Raw genomic sequence first — 14,968 nt, forward strand, 5'->3', positions numbered from 1 at the left:
TCTACATTGCCCACCTTATCATAAAGGATTCTCATCTAGATCAAGGAGGTCATAGTCTCCTTTACTCATCACTCATCAGACCAATGATTGAGTACAATGCCCCATTTGGGATGTATCTGACCCGACACCTGCAGCAGCTGGAGAGGCCACAAAAATCTGTCCTATGCTGCCCGACTGAAAGAACTCCAGCTCTATTCAGTTCAGAGGTGACCTTTGCCTAACATACAAGGCCATGTCAAACCCAGATTTGATGAATATGCTTCACCTCAAAAATCTAGATCCATCAGAGCCACAAGGGCGGAGACTTAAACGCTGGAGGGATAGATTCATTACCAAAGACTCCTATGCTGTGGAACAAAATCCCGGTACATGTGAGGCAGAGCACCTCGCTGGCCTTGTTCAAGAGAAATCTTGACCAATGGATGGGAGATAGGATTACCTCAGTGTCACTGCTCGACAGAGGCACAGCAAAATAATGGGTATAGTTCCCCATACTAAAGGGGTGGCGTAAGCCACAAAACGATGGGCTAGGCTTGTAAATGCCCTCGGGCAGATAGCCTAGTATAAACCTATGAACCTATGAACCTATAATATTAATCACAAAGCTGGAATGGAAGCAAATAAGTTATTGATTAAGACTGGTGAGACCACTCAAGAATTGACATATGTTTGAATAGACTGAACTTGTCAACTTTGTCAACAGAAACAGAGGATGACAGTGATTGGTAATACAATAGCAAAGGAGTATATTGTTCTTAAAAAAAAACTTAAACAAAAATGTGAGAGATCATAATGACTACAGTTCCCAGAATGCCATAGATAATCAATTGCAAAAGAAAGAAGTAACAGATGACCCAGATGTCACACAGGAATATACTCATCCTTTGGGAGAGATTTTGTAGATCTTCCCACATAAGTAATGCAAAAGGTCTCATGGAGATCCCTTAGGTTGGTAGAACTGGATTCAAGGATTCTAGTTCTAAGAGCCTCCATCTTAAACCTCAACAGGAATGGAAACAGAACTGGCAACAGCAACAACAAAAAGAAACAGCATCAAAAGAAATGCACATTCCAATCAGTGGACTCATAGCAAAGGAATAGGACTGTAGACATGTATACATGGACAGAATTAGTCAAAGAGAGCTCTCTGTTGCCACAACAGTCACCACTGCCACAAAGCTGGCAGCCACAGAGGAAAAACAATAAAAGGCAATTATGCCTTTTGACACTCAGATCTACAATTTGCCCTCTAAGACTTTAAGTAACTGTGAAATAAGTAGCAGTTATTCAGAAGGGGTTTACTTTTATACATTCAAGAAGGGTAGTTTGTTAGACACTTAATAATTTGAAGATGCATACTAGAAAATTAAATTTCAAAGTTTTATTTGAAAACAAGACTTGTGACCACATTAGCCCTTTAGCAAGACCTAGTTTATTAATTCACCCATACATCCATTAGTACAAGTTCTTGAAAAGAGCTTTGAAGTAGAGATTAGGTCTTTGTTAGCCAATCCAGAAAACAGAATTGTTTTAACCTCAACAGGGAGGAGTTTGAGGCTCTCAGCAACATGTCCAAACGTCCCTCTATTGGAGTTCTGAAAGCAGATATTGGGGGTGAGGGACTGTCATCAAGGACACTGATTCTAATAACATTAAAATACATGCTCTACTGTGTGATACAAATGCTTACAAAAAAATTACCAGAAAAGACAGTGACTAAAGCTTCTGTTTTGTAGATAACTTGTTCTATGACAATTATATGGAGGGGACAATCTTTAGCAACATGTATGCTTATTTTTTGGTGAAAGACCCATCATTGGACCTATCATTGGTAGCATATTTGGAATTTCCAAAGTGCAAGTAAATGAATGTGATCCCCTTGTGATAGTATTATCAAAGGGATCAAAACCCTAAACATTGTCTAATTTTATTCATTTGGCACCGGAAGATTTTCTTTTTGAGACTCTGTCTTTGACTAGAGATTATATCCATTTTAACATGAAACTTGGAAATCCCATAGTCACAGACAGAGATCTATTAGTGATATTAGATGTCAAATGTCTTTACACGATTATACCATAAGCGATGGGCACAAAATGGGTGTGCAACTTGTTGTTGAGTACAAATCGATATTCTGAAAGAGAAACGTTAATTTTTGAGTAAGGACATTGACAGTGCTTTAAAAAATATTTGTGGCAACAACTTAGTGAAGTGGTACTATGACCCTAGATTTTGTAAATTGGGTCATGGCATTCTGGGAAAAAAAGGATATCTGCATAATAAACCATGTTTTTCAAATGTGAATTTTTTTGTGAAATTTATTGACAACCTCATGTGTGTGTGTGTGTGTATGTATGTGTGTGTGTTAGGGTGGGTCTTATCAAGATTTGGACAAAATATTGCATTATATCAACATCATTTTATTTTTGTATTTAAGCTATTTATTTAAGTGTATGGAAGACAAATTTATCCGGTGGGATTTCATTTGCCCCTTTGTTTTTGAATTTGAGAATACATGCAATAACTGATGTTCTTCTTTACCCATTATAATTCAGTCTGAGAACTCTGTCATTTATATACAACTATTAATGTACATATCTTGCTTCATCATAAAAAGTGTTCAGCACTTTATCACACAAAACATGTTATATTTGCTTGCATAATCTCCTGCCATATCACTCTGTGAGCTGTTCAGTATTCCATAAGGAGCTTATATGTACAAGTAAAAAATATATATTTCTAAAGTTATTTTATAACATTTAATTAACTTCACTTAAAGAAAAGATTATACTACTATATATTAACTACACTACTAGATAGACAAAAAGTATACCTTATTCAGATAAACATACTAGTCCATTTAAAGTCTTCCATCCAGGTCTCTCTGCTGTATACTTTCAATCAATTTCTTCGTGAAGACTGCTGATCTTTCTAGATTTAAGAAAGGGAAGGGTATCCTCTAGAGAGTCAGATCTATGTGTTCTTTCTGATAAGAATTTCACTTGTTTATTTAAATGGGGTAGTATACTGATCACAAAAAAAAATTGTAGGCACAGCCTGGTTGATACAGTTTATATAAGATAAAACAGAACTAATTCACAAACACAGAGTAATCACAGCAGGTACAGTCCAGTAGACATTTGAAATAATGAGCAATTATTATTAACAGAGGATAATAAAATAATGTCATGGATTTCATTACTGTTACTATTAAAATGTCTTGGTTGGTTTTACTGCCGTGTACTGCTTTTTTTATTTTTTTTTTCTAATGTTTGACTTGTGTGTTTTACCAGCACTAACTCTGTGCACTTACAGTTTTTTACAGATTAAGTGATTTTAGGAAAAAAAGAGCTTTGTTAAAGAAATATTATTAGCATAAGCTGATTAAAAAAATGTAAGGAATAGGAATGCTTGAATACATGGGAACGTAAAATGTAGCAGGGTTATAAAATGCTTACTGAAACTGCTGACGTACAAAAGTTAAGAGGAGGAAACTAAACAATGAAGAGACAGATATAGGTAGACAAACATTTTACATTAAAATGATGCAGCAATATTACATACAGGATGGATGAGTAAGTCTGAATCACATGACTAGAAAAGATATCAAAAAAGGAAGAAATCAGGGAAAAGAGACAATGGTGTAGGACTGATTTCAGATAGTGACATATGGTGACATACACTTTGTCTTTCGGCTTTTCCCGGTTAGGGGTCGCCACAGCGGAACTCCGGTTTGCTAATGATTGGCAGTAGATTTTCATGAACACCGAGGTGCCAGCTCGACCTTCAACCTTCAACGTAGGCACGTCCATTTACGCATGTCTTTCGAAGGCCCTCCCAACCACAAATGGGCGTGCCTTCTAAATATAGAAAGATAAAAAAAATCCACAATTATAAAACAATGTAATTGTGCAGTATAAACATACTAAAGTTTTTTTTTGTTTTAGAAAGTAAAAAGCACAAAGAAGTTGAGCTATATGAAAAAAATGAATACACATGGAAAATAACACATTTGTCAAAGGTTAATAAAGTGATTCAATGCAAAAATTATTGTAACTGCAAACTATTCAAGGACTGTATAGTTGATAAGATGACATATGTAGTTTAGAGCCTTTGGAACAACTGTGTCACTATTTTATTTAACAAGAAATTGGATGCTGGGTGATTATTAAAGCTATAAAATTTAATATAAACTGGTATGCACAACTGTAAGTCACAATAATTTTGTAAATAGTGTATGCTATTTGTCTTCCAATTGTGTAAATGTAAAAATGGAGAATGTTTAGATTGAGGTTATACAAATTTAAGTATATGTCTAGTCTCTGAAGTTAAAGCAAGTCTTATATGATCTTTTACACCTCCCTAAGTTATCACCAGATGAGACAGCTATAACCTCAGTCTAGTATCATATCTCTAGGGCAGAACCCCTTATACTTATTGTCAGTAATGGAAATGTATCTAAGCAACATGTATGAGAATAGAACCAACAGTGATCACCCCAGTATCAAAGATGTGTGTGCTGCTTGCTGGGATACTGACAAATTGCAGTCTCTCTTGTGAGAGCAAAGCGTGCAAAATCCATAATCTATTTCCACAATTTAATATTATACTGCTACATACAGCAGTAGAATGTCTGCCAATGTGGCATAACCTTATTAGAAATCCTTTTCTGAATTATGTGTAAACTACAATATCACATGTGCAAAACAAAATCATATGGTTACAAAATAATGTCAGTACCTTTACACATGCAAAAGCATGATGTGCGGTTACAAAGTAATGTCAGTACTGTTACACGTGCAAAACAAAGATATGCATGTACAAAATAACATCAGTAGTGTTACACGTACAAAAGAAAGGTGTGCGGTTACAAAACAACGTCAGTACTGTTACAAGTGCAAAATAAAGATGTGCGGTTACAAAATAACATCGGTACTGTTACATGTGCAAAACAAGGATGCGTGGTTATAAAATAATGTCAGTACTGTTACACGTGCAAAAGAAAGGTGTGCAGTTACAAAATAACATCCGTAGTGTTACATGTGCAAAAGAAAGGAGTGGAGTTACAAAATAACATCAGTAATATTACACGTGCAAAACAAAGATGTGCAGTTACAAAATAACATCAGTACAGTTACACTTGCAAAAGAAAGGTCTGCAACTACAAAATACTGTCACTACTACATATAGTTCTAGATATTTTCCATCTGCACTGCATAACAAGTAGAATGTGTGTGTGTGTGTGTGTGTGTGTGTGTGTGTGTGTGTGTGTGTGTGTGTGTGTGTGTGTGTGTGTGTTGATCTGCAGTACCTTCCTTATGGAGTTGGATAATTAAGAAAATCAGAAACATTCAATTCGGATGAGCCTCACTAATTATGAATGGACAACTCAGTATAAAAGTGCACAGGGAAAAGCAGCTGGCATCCAGTTTATAATTCCTTTAGAAGCAAGTTGAAGGTTACTTAGCTGCTTTTATCCACGTCACTTCAGCCTTGGTCTAATATTTGTACGTTTTATAGTAAACTACTGCTGTTATTTGCCAAGCTTCTGTTGTGATATTAGTGCAGTTAGGATTGCATATTATGCTTTCCATTATAAGGACAAGCTACTGAGTTATCAAACTGTGGAATAATGAAGATTTTCCTATTATTCATATTGCCATACATATCTCTGCACCTGCAATTTGTGAAATATATGAATTAATACATACTTTCCAGAGCTGGACTAGGTAGAAAGAGGCTGCTTGCATTCTGTTGTATAGGACTGTGTTTATTTTTTCAAACTGAAGTGTACATTGTGCCGTTTATGTTTTGTAAGTGAGGCAATAGCAGGTGACTGACAATGCTGACGCAAAGAACATTTTATTCATATAGAAAACCCTGAGGCAATATTGTCTTATATTACTGAGCCCGAGTCAAGGTTGTGCCACCTGGGAATAACATGACTAGCTGCAGTGTGTCAGAGTAGATGATAGCCATGGAGGAATGGATTCCTACCAGAAATGCAAGACACAGTTGTGAGTTACCCAAATTCAGAAAATAAACTGGGATTGGAAAAGAAATGCAGAAAATGTCCAGATTCATTATACTATCCCTAATTTGGAGAGAGGGGTGACACACCCCTCATTCATATGCACACACACATATATATATATATATATATATATATATATATATATATATATATATGATTATTATGATTATTCCCTAGAAACCTACTTGCGTTCAGCTTCCAACCAGTCGCCACTTCACTTATCCGTACCTTGATCAAAAAATTAAAACCCACTACACTTTCTGCTGATCAACTCCCTGCCGAGTACCTACAAAAATCAGCTGATGCTATTGCTTACCCCCTCTCAATACTAATCAATCGAACCATAGTAGAAGCTAAAATTCCCACCATCTGGAAAATATCCTATGTAATCCCACTTCACAAAGGAGGCAGCTCTACTGAATTCTCCAATTATAGGCCAATAGCTATACTCTCTCCACTTGCAAAGATTATGGAAAAATGTATTCATAGACAACTCATGCACCACCTAATCCAAAATTGCCTTATGGCAGACACTCAGCATGGCTTCCGTCCTCATCACAGCACTACTTCAGCCCTCCTAGCCTTTACTAACACCATAAACCATAATCGCAACAATAATTATATATCCTCAGCCCTCTTTTTGGATCTTTCCAAGGCATTCGATATGGTTGATCAACAACTTTTAATCCACACCCTGCAAACATTCTGTCTAGATACTGGAGCCCTCCAATGGTTTCAGTCTTACCTGAATGGTCGACAGCAGGCTGTCCTCTGGCAGAACAAACTCTCAAACCTTCTACCTAACACCCTCGGAGTACCACAAGGCTCTATACTAGGGCCCTTGCTGTTCTCCATCTTCATTAACGACCTTTATACTGTCATCCCAAAAGTCAGCTGTATCCAATATGCTGATGACTCTACTCTGATTTGCTCAGCCACATCTCCAGTAGAGTTATGGTCAGCTACCCAGACCACCTTTAATACAACAGAAAACTGGCTTTCTGAACATCGTCTGATCCTAAATCCCAAAAAACTAAAATGCTGTTATTTTCACCAACACGTAGGTCTACCGCTTTCACCTTTACCATAAAATCAAATGATGGCACAATAATCTTCCCTGACCCATCTACAAAACTATTAGGTGTCATCATAGACAATAATCTCAAATTTGACCTACATGTTAACCAAACTATCAAAACCATCAATAAAAAACTAGGGTCACTTTACAGAATAAAAGCCTTCCTAACCCCTCCAGCTAAAATTGCCATAGCTCGCTCTCACCTTCTTTCAACCCTTCTGTATGCATCCCCTCTACTCTCGAATTTGAACAAGACTGTCCTTAACAAACTCTCAATTTGCTACAACCACATTGCCAGGTTTGCCACTGGGCTGCCTTTTAGGACACATCATTGCATCAATCTAAATCAGCTTGGTTGGCTTGAATTACCTAGCCTAATCCAGTATAACCAACTGATTATGGCCTATAAAGTCCTCTATAATCCGGACAATACTCCTGCACTTAAAAATATTATCACCCCCTATAACAATCCTAGACCGCTTCGATCCTCTAACAAACTACTAATTCAGACTAGCAAAATTAATAACCCAGCCGGTGATTCTCTCTTTGTAAACTGTGTAAGTAGATCCTGGAACTCTCTTCCAGCTGATATTACCTTACTTTCCACCTTAGGTCAATTTAAAACTAGACTCAAACAACATTTGTCACTTAACTGGCTATGTCAATGTATCAAGCCTGGCTAACTCGAATGTGTAAAAATCTGTTAACCAGTTTACTGTGTAATTTAATTTAATCCTGACTTGTGCTCAGGACTAACTGTAACCTGTGGAACTTGTTTAACTTGCTTACTTATGTAATCTCTGTAAATAGTCTGTTTGTAATATGTAATGCTGGTATTATGTAATGCTGTATCTGCTTACCCTTGGAGCTTTTCTCCCCGGGCCTCCGCTGAAAATGGACATGCATCCAGTCAGACTATCCCGGTCAACAAATGTAAAATAAATAAATAATAAAAAAAAAAAACATATATATATATATATATATATATATATATATATATATATATATATATATATATATATAAATCCATACACATACACTCCATTATCAGTGTACCTCAGAGCAGGGGGAGGGACTCCGAGGTAATTCCACTTTGGACTTAACATATATATTCTATTATCTCTCTTTTCCAAAGACCACAGTTCTGTTACTCAGAATTTCACCAGGAACCCCGGCGAGACTCTCTCGCAGTTTTGTCACAAGGTCACCAACATAACTGAACATGCACGTCAAAAGTATCAGAACATTAATAAAGAACAGAATGCCACAGCTGGAAGAGGACCAGCTGCTAGAAAGCTTATAAACAGTGAGACCTTTGTTATATCCCAGTTAGGACAGGAATTCTCACATATTATCTCTGGTGGTAGATTTGATGTTGGTGCAGGGAGTCCTGATGTCCAAAGTATCTCAAGATGATTAGTCATGTCACTACAGCTCTTTTCAAAAGTCATATTTAGCACAAGTATGTTCTATTCTATCTAGAACTCTCTCAACATACTGTCCGCTCCTTACCCTATTTTCTCCCTCTCCTCAGTGTTTATTACTACTCTCTCTCTCTCTCTCTCTATATATATATATATATATATATATACATATATAAAGGAAATCTCATTTGTTCATAACTATTATTTAATATGTACTACTAACTTTCTTCTTCTCACAGTGATTTTTATTGAAATGCTTGTGTTTTTCTTTTTGAACCTGTATCTGCTAGAAAACTGTATTGAATACTATTTACATCTTACTGCATGTATACTGTTGTACTATCTAATTATTGTATATTGCTTTTATTGCTGTGGAGCTTTTCTCCCCGGGCCTCCACTGAAAATGGGCTTCAGGCCCAGTCGGCCTTTCCAGGTACAAAAATGTAAATAAAATTAAATAATAAATATTGTTACATGTCCTAAACAAAACAAAAAAAAAGGCAGTGCCCTGTATGGCAATGGGCATTATTTGTGTTGTTTTATGTCAAAATTATCGAATTTGGGGCAAATACAGAAGGAAAACTAAGTTGTGACAGAGATAGCTTACAGGAAATTCGACACCTAAGCTCAGAATGCAGAAAGATTGACGAGCTGCTGTCTGCAGGGCCTGTGAGGCCTACAACACTGCAGAATACAGAAGGAAAACTAAATTATGATAGACACAGTTTACTGGAAATTCGACACCTAAGCCCACAGTGCAAAAAGGATTGATGAGCTGCTGTCTGCAGGGCACGTGAGGCCTACAATACTCCACGAACTACAGGAACTAGGAATTATATATAAAAAAAAAACAGTCCAAATTGCAAAGCTGTCTGCTACCACATACAGGAAGTGGAAAAGAAGGAAAAGATGTGAAAGAACAAGGAAGCATGGATCTCGTGCTGGACTCTCTGCCTGGTTAAAAGCTAATCCAAACAGGCCTGTACTCCCATCCTTGCTACTTACCAGTCTTTGCTCCTTGGATAGCTAAATGGACTACATAAGACTGGAGTTAACCACTCATGACAAGGTGAGAAACAGCTGTGTATTTATGTTTACTGAGACATGGTTAAACAATAATATAAATGATACTGCAGTCTATGTAGATAAGCTTACATAATTTAGAGCAGACAGAAACTAGGCACTCTGCGGAAAATCAAGGAGAGGGGGTGTCTGTACCTATGTCAACAATAACTGGTGCACCAACTGTGAGTTGGTTACTAAACACTGCTCTGAAAATATTGAGTTTATATAATTGAAATGCAGACATTTCTATCTGCCAAGGTAGTTCAAAAGTGTAAGCATCACAGTGGTGTATATTCCCCCAAGTGCCAACACCAACGAAGCACTGAATACATTTACCAGTCAATCAGTGAACTACAAAACCAGAATCCAGAGTTTGCTCACATAATAAGAGGTGATTTTAATCAAGCAAATCTGAAAACAGTTTTAACTCATTATTTCCAGCATGTGGTCTTTGCAACGAGAGGAGAAAACATTCTGGATAAGGTCTACACCAGTGTCAAACTAGCATACAAGGCAGTACCTCATCCACATCTGGGTAACTCAGATTATCTCCTCATTATGCTACTACTAGCATATAGGCTATTGTTAATCAGAGGAAAGCCATTCAGGAAACAAATAAGGGTATGGCCAGAGGAAGCTGCCTCAGCACTCCAGGACTGCTTCAAAAGAATGGACTAGAATATATTCAAGGAGGCAGCTACTATGGACCAGAAAATTAACCTGGATGAGTACACATAATTCGTGATGGCCTATATATCAAAGTGTGTGGATGGTGTGACAGTCAATAAGAGCATCATCACACGAGTGAATCAGAAACCCTGGCTCACAAGTGGAGTGTATGGGCTCTTGAAGGCATGCAATACTACCTTTAAGTCTAAAGACAAAGATGCCCTTAGGGAAGTCAGAGTGAAACTTAGTAGAGGAATGAGAGGCTAAACGGACAGAAAATTCAGTGTCACTTCTCAGACCTAAGAGACTCCAGGCATCTGTGGCAAGGTATACAATCTATATCAGACTACAGGCCCCTCCCTTCTCAATGTGATGATAACATGGAGTTTCTCAATGAGCTCAACACCTGTTTCAGCAGGTTTGAGAAGGGAAACAATACGACGACAATGAAACTGCCCACCAACCAAGATGATGAAGTGTTCCACCTTCACCCAGTGGATGTTCAAAGGGTGCTATGATGAGTAAACCCAAGAAAGGCAGCTGGTCTTGACAATATTTTGGGGCGGGGTGCTCAGGGACTGTGCTGATCAATTAACTACTGTTCTCACCGGCATATTCAACATTTCTCTGCATCAAGCCACAGTACCCAAGTGCTTCAAGAATACAACCATTAAACCACTGCCCAAGAAGTCTCCACCCTCAAGCCTGAATGAATGCCGCCCAGTAGTTCTCACCTCCACTGTAATGAAGTGCTTTGAGAGATTGGTCAAAGACTCCTTAACATCAAGTCTTCCTGTAACACTGGGCCCACTCCAATTTGCTTATAGATCCAATTGCTCTACAGCAGATGCCATCTCACTGGCACTTCAGTTATTCTTGACACACCTGGAGAACAAAAACTGCTATGTCCACATGTTATTTATTGACTTCAGCTCGGCCTCAACATGGTCATCCCCCAACATCTGATTGAGAAGCTGGTCCATCTGGGTGTTAACACTCCTTTATGCAACTGGATTCTGGACTTTCTTATTAACAGACCACGAAAGGTATGCATAGGCAACAACACCACAATAAACATCACACTGAACACTGGACTACCTCAAGGATGTTTTCACCATGCTGATACATGACTGCATCGCTAGGTACAACACAAACCGCCTTATTAAGTTTGCAGATGATACTACAGTGGTGCGTCTCATCAGCAATAGTGATGAAAAAGCCTGCAGAGAGGAGGTGAACCAACTAATTGTCTTGTGTGACAACAACAACCTGGCTCTCAATGTGAATAAAACAAAAGAGATAATAGTAGACTTCAGGAACAGATGCAAGTCTCATTCTTCACTCACAATCAAAGGAGAAACAGTGGAAAGGGTGAAGAGCACCAAGTTCCTGGGGGTGCATATCACTGAAGACTTGTCTTGGTCAATAAACACTAATCACATTGTCAAGAAGGCACAACAGCACCTACACTTTCCAAGAAGGTTGAGGACAGCAAAACTACCAGCTTCAGTTCTCATAGCCTTTTACAGGGGTACTATCAAAAGCATCCTGACTGGTAATTTCTTGATGTGGGATAGAAACTGCATGGTTTCAGATCACACATCTCTCAAGAGGGTTGTGAAAGTGGCTGAGAGAATTATCAGGTCCACAATCCCATCTGTCCAGGACTTGCACTCTGCTCGGTGCCTCAGCAGAGCCATGAAAATAATTAAAGACTGCACTCACTCTGCTCATGGTCTGTTCTCATGTTTGTCTACAGGCAGAGGATACTGTAGCTTAAATTGCAAAACCACCAGATTTAATAAAAGCTTTTTTTCTACAAGCCATCAGACTTCTGAACTCCAGTAATAACATACACCATGCTAGTCATGGGGGTCTGGAGTTACAATGCTGAAGTAATTCACAGACATATGCAATAACTCTATGAAAGTACAATCTTATACCTTATGTGCAATATTAACAATGCCAAGTTAACATTCTGTGCAATATGCCAAGTTAGGATTCCATGCAATTTGAAATCTGTCTGATTCTGATCTGTGCAATATACTATCTGTGCAATATTTTGGGTACTGAGAAGACATGCAAGTGGAATAGTCTTGGTGCATGCCATTGTACTTGTTACTGCACAGCATAAATGTATTACTGTTGTTATTGTTGGATCAGCTTTAGTATATGTGTTATTGTTGTTTTAATATCAGTATATGTTGTACGCACATTGAGTTCGAAGTAACGCAGTTTCATTCAGTTGCACTGTTGTGTGGTCTGAATTACAATAAAGGTCACTTTGACTTTCCTATATCCAGTGTTTTCTTTTTTTCATAGATACCTTAAGGCTACAAGCTGGGCATGCATGTTGTGAGGTAAGCAAACATAGTCATAATTTTTGATCTTGCACTGTACAGAACCTTATTGCAGCTTCTTGTTATATGGCATCTTGGCAGGTACTATGGATGGTAACATTCTTTTACACGTAACACTGAAATTGAGGAAGCTGCTGTGTATTCCAACGTCTAGAACTCAGGGAAGATGGCTGAGATGGATGTTATTCAAGATTTTGATGATGCTGTTCATATTTTGCTGCTAGCCACAGAAGATGTGGTCATATTGGACATAGCTGCACAAAAATAGGGTAACAGCATACTCCACTCAGAGGGAAAATGCTCCTACTGTGACAGAGGTGCCAGAGACACAGATGACCAAAGACTCAGGCTTATCTGAGTAGAATGCACCTGCAGTTACTTCATTGTAGTATCAAGGTTTCTCGACACAGGAAGGTGTAGGTTGAGATATCAGTATTGCACAGCCCATCGCTATACATTTTAATACCTGCCTTCTAATTCTGCCATCATCCTGATCCCTGCTTCAAGTCTCATCTTCTGAAAGAGCTGGTTGTGGTTATCTGTGGCTGGGATGTAACTGGTCATCTGCCCATACCCTGCTCAGTCTGATTCCTGACAATCAAGTTGTACTGCATGGCACACACAACAAGGGTATCATTCACTTAGTCAGGTAATTACTACAGTACTCTCCTGACATTCCAAAGCATCTGAAGTGGACTTGTTCCAGTAAAAATACATGTTTCACAACTGCACAGTTCCGTCTACTGGCAACATTAAATCAGTGATTTGCTAATGCTTGGGGATACCATACTAGAATCACCAGCCATAGGTCAAGGGGATACCCTGCATTAGCTATAAGAAGAAAAAAATGTTGGTGATGAAGATGATAAATTCTTATCAGGTATACACAGATGAATGTATATATTACACCAGGCATTATATTGTTTTTTTAATCTTGCAATACAAGATACTTTTCTGGGAAATTAACCCACTGATAGTGGTGGTGGTGAAGGTCACATGTGCAAGATGTTGGTGTCTTTCAGACTGCCAGTATATTGTGCAGACACATTGATTTTGTCATCATTTGCATTGCAGACCACTTGCCAATTCAAATAGTAGCAGTTTTTCCTGTTGATGTGCACATTTCATTTGGGGTCAGGTAATGCCTTAATTGTGAAATACGAGTGATCGATGACACTTAAGATTGAAAGTTGGAGTAGGATACCATAATCAGACATTGGGCTGGCTCTCTCCTGCTTTTCTCTGTGAAATGATACAGACTCCTCCACATGCTAAATTAAAACCTCCAGGGACTTATCTGATTGTTGAGACAGAGCACTGGCAGACCCTGAATATATTCATCTTATTATCTGGAAAGTCCCAGTGGCCAGAATGGTAAAGTCACAGGGGGGAAGCAAGAAGCCCCAAATATCAAAAAATAAATCAGGATTTCACATTTGGGGAAAGGAAAGAAAAAGAAGGGAATCTAAAAAAAGAGAAACAGTCAGATCTAAGAACCCATAAATGATGATCATCACAAGCTTTCACATGAATAGTGCTTCCTCAGGTGAATATATTCACCAGTATAAATCTCTTAAATCTCTCTCTCAACAACTAGATGGAAATCCACAGATGTGAAGGTTAGCTGCGAGCTTGTAGCAGCTCACAAACGTATGTCACAAGAACTAGGAAATGAACATGTACTCTTGACCATAAGGTTCTGATGTGTTATAGTAACAAGGGAACCATTCAAGCTATTTTCCATCCTTTGAAAAGCTGAAACAGTCATAGACATGGCAGGAGCAAATATACTTTATGTTTTCGAAGGTAAGAAATCAAAAATGAGCAAAATGGTCAGACATGGCTCAGGCTGTGGCTGAACTCTGAATGGATTTGGCATAAGAGGAGGACAAAGACATTGTTTGCCATCAGTTCATAGTGGTACAGGTTGTAGACAAGCCAGACTGTTATTGATCCCATTTTACCTGATAGAACTGCTTCCTTCTCAATGTTAACAATATGGCATACAATGAAAAGCCTTAGAACCCACCAATTAAATATCCATTAATATGTTAAGTAAACTAGTGACTAGAGACACAAAGTTCACCCAGAATCCAATAGTGTAGCCAGTCAGGAAACCTTATGGCTAATGAAGTTATTCAGACTATACATACTTGCAATTTTCTCCTAGTTGTCAACTATATCATATCTATGAAATCCTTCTCCTTTTTAACCTTTACCACTTCTTCTCAATTATATATGTAACCTTGTTCTTCCTAACCTTCAGTTTTATGCCTCTTCATCTATTTTTCCACCTCCTTTCTTACTCTCTCAACTTTAAATTTCCTTACTGGAATTT

This window comes from Protopterus annectens, chromosome 14.part0, assembly GCF_019279795.1.
Source record: "Protopterus annectens isolate FY-2018-M chromosome 14.part0, PAN1.0, whole genome shotgun sequence".
NCBI lineage: Eukaryota > Metazoa > Chordata > Ceratodontiformes > Protopteridae > Protopterus > Protopterus annectens.